The sequence below is a fragment of the Saccostrea echinata genome, unplaced genomic scaffold, assembly GCF_033153115.1.
Source record: "Saccostrea echinata isolate AGI-Se365-2 ecotype Australia unplaced genomic scaffold, CSIRO_AGI_Sech_v1 ptg000030l, whole genome shotgun sequence".
Classification (NCBI taxonomy): Eukaryota; Metazoa; Mollusca; class Bivalvia; order Ostreida; family Ostreidae; genus Saccostrea; species Saccostrea echinata.
Window position 1 is genome coordinate 7243056 of NW_026889779.1, and position 3792 is coordinate 7246847.

Consider the following 3792-nt stretch of genomic DNA (forward strand, 5'->3'; position numbering starts at 1 on the left):
TTTGCACTGCCTCTGAAATAATATGTACTTTTTCCAAATCAAGTACATTCGCGTTCTTATCAAAATCATCGCATAGCAAGTTTCAGTCGAGCGGCAACGATGTTAAAAATCTAAAACTATATAAAAAGTAATCCAACGACAATTAAAATCAAAATTTGAAGTGAAAAAAAGTCTAACTTGTGAAATACTTATTTTGATACTAATGTGTGGAACTTTTAGTTAAAAAAAAGTAAAAAATTTCCTAAACTTATATACGTCGTTTCGCGTCGATTCTTTTATCTTTCTGGATTAGAAAGGGGCAAAAATTTTTTATATATAAAGTTTGATATTCTTACCAAAATTTCTCTTAAGTTTTAATATTATAGATAGGCGTTTCACTCACATAAGTACGTCTAAAAGCTTTTCTCCAAACATATAATCTATGGTTTACAAAATCGCCTTGGTGACAAAGAATTATCAAAAGTAAGATGATTGCGAATAATGAATGTGTTGACATTTTAAAAAATTGAAAGTAGCTCTTCGTCATAGATGTGACATATACAGGATTCTGCTGATTCTGTTTTATTACAAACATTTCCTGTTCAAATTCTTTAGAAAAAAAATTTAAAAAGCATGAGCTTGTACTGTTTCTTTAACATAAAGGGGAGTCAAAACAAGTTTCATTTATTTTTTATGATCACACCCTTGTTTGAATGACATAGAGTGAAGGTCAAGGTCAAGGAACATCCTTAGATTACAAGGGATCAAATGATATTAAAGTATTGGTGATATGATACGGAATTATTCGCATTTTTAGCACTGTGATTAAGTAAAAAAAAAACATGGTTGAGATCTGGAGGCCGAGTCTAATTATTTCTGCCCTAGAAATTTTGATAAATTTTCTTGAATTAATTTTTATTATTATATTTATTGTTTTAAGATTTTAAAAAAATTGAATGTTTACCGTCCCGATTTCTTACGGGGTCATCTCAAAAGTTGTCAAATTTTACTATTGGACCCTATGGGAATTTGTTGGAAAAGCCCCAAATTATCACTTTTTTTTTTTTTGTATTTCTGCCCTAGATATTTCTTTTTCAGCCAAGTACATGAGAGTTATTGTAAAAAGTCACCAAATTGTGAAATTTCTAAAAACAATTTACCATTTAGGTTGGTAAGGAATTATTACAAAGTTTATTTTTTCAATACCTTTAAAATTGCAATATCGCGGTATATGACGTATAAATCGTTGCAGATGAATTATCGGCGCAGATGAATTATTTTGATAAAAAAAAAATGGCATTGTTTGGATTGCTAGTAAGTTGATGTTCTGTCAACAGTTTTTAGTAAAATATCCATGAAAAGAAGAAAACACTTGCTGTGGCCTACAACTCGACATTTAGATATATCGATGGCGTATTGTCAATTAACAATGGTTATTTTGATTCGTATGTCGATACGATATGTCCCAGTGAGCTTGAAATAAAAGATACCACAGAGTCTGACACATCTGTTTCATATTTTGATATTTTACTACAAAAAGACGTTAATGGTAATCTAACAACCAAGCTTTATGAAAAACGTGATGACTTTAACTTTTCAACTTCCCTTACTTATGCAGCAATATACCATCATAACCTGCATACGGGGTTTATATCTCTCAGTTGATTCGATACGCAAGAGCATGCTCTACGTATGAACAATTTCTAAAACGACATAAGTTATTGACAAACAAGTTGATGAAACAAGAATATCAGCAGTCTCGTTTAAAGTCGTCATTTCGTAAGTTCTTTGGTTGATACAATGACCTTGTCAGCAAATACAATTTATCATTAAGTCAAATGCTGACTGACGTTTTTCATACTAATTGTTAGACCATTATTAAAGACGATGAAGACAAGCATAACTTCTTATAATTATTTATTTTTGAGTTGGCGTTTGTGGCCACGACCTACATAATACAATTAAAGTCTTTGTGGTTCTTTACAAGTATTTATTAACACATATACAAACATATATACAGATCCGTAGGTTCTGGCCCGGGCCGACTCCCCGCTCCTCTGCTGTCCCTGACAAGTCCTGTCAGCTCGGCATCCACGTGTAGAAGAGGTCCGTGCGACTGTCCCGCCGTCTGAAGTAATACAGACAATAAGTCGTACCACGGGACAGTCGCACAGATACTACACAATATATACTTTATTTAATCGTATATAACATTAATCCTTATAAACTTTATAATCCTTATCCTTATAAACCTTATAATCCTTATCCTTATAAACCTTATAATCCTTACTTTCCTGTGTTTCAATATCTATTTGCTTATTTAAAAGTGTATGTAGTTCCACAAACTCCCCTTTCATGATTTTTTGTCTAACTGATTGTGTAACATGCATACCTAGATCGTCATTTACACTGGTTATGCTCTGAGGTAATGTACATGAAGGGGAAATTGTGTCAAAACAAACGACTTGATCTGAATCTGATAGATTTGGTACATTTGTATTTGATGTACTATAAAAGACTTTGCTACCTTCAGTCGACGACGTGTCAAGACGTTGAGAAATAATCGTCTCTATCCTTTTATTGATTTCCGGCAGCATTTTTTCGGCAACTGATGAAACAACTTCCTCTAGATCTGGCATTGACTCCTTGTTTGTTACAGGATCCGTTTTTTGAGATGGTTCTGGGTTCTTTTCCCTCTGAGTCTGACATCTTTTTCTTTTCTTAACGCCCGGTCTTCTAGCCTTCCCTGTGAATTTGCGTTTTCCATTAGATGACCTCCCCCCTTCGTCAGTGGAATGTGACTGTTGTCGAGGTTGCATATTCTCGAAATAAAATATGTAAATATATTTTAATTCTGATGTATAAAAACAAGTTGAATATCATAAAGCCGTTGTTGAGATAAACAACGAAAGATATAGATCTAAAAGTATGTTTATATTTGGTAATAATACATTATACACATGAATTCTGTTGATTTATAAGTAACTATCACTGAGATTATTAAATAAGAAATAAATGAAGGGATAACATTCCAAAATTTAACAGTTACATAAAATTTTTAAGCTACGAGACAAACAACACCCACCTCTCAATCCAACTGTAACAAATATTGTGACGTCAAACATAAACGGCGATAACGTCATCTACAGCAGGGCATTACGCGCACAAATCTAAGGCGCAGATCTCATGCACAACAGTAACCATCGCTGTAATAATTGGATTTATTTCGTAAAGGAAATAAATCTTATTATTTACACACTGAATTGTCCATGGATATAGGAGCACACGGCGTGTGTGACCGGTCGGCAAGGGATGCTCACTAGTCCAGGGCACCTGATCCCACCTCTGATGTTTTGGAGGTTTGTGTTTGCTCTGCTTCAAAATTTGTACTTTTTAATGGACTTTTGAGCTTGAATACTGTTCGTTATCTCCATATATTTAATTAAGTGACAAGCGAGTCATGTGTCATTCTTCAGCGCCATGTATTGCTTACAAAATCGGAAAACAGTGACGTCGTTAGTGCATTTCAGCGGGGGTTTTCCCCTAATTATTGTCGTAAAGGCACATTTTTAGACCCATAGGCGTTACAGATAACGTTGATTTTATATTAGAATCACAATATTTGAAAAAGTGAAATGTCGCACAATTGAAAAGCTGCGTAAAGTGATGCGCACTTGAATTAGACTCGGTCTCGTTATATTATTTTCTCAATAAGTTATCACCACTATTGGCTCGTATATCGACATGGATACATCCCATCCTTGACACTTTTCCTAAGATATATGATACTATTCTGGATTCCTAAACTTCATA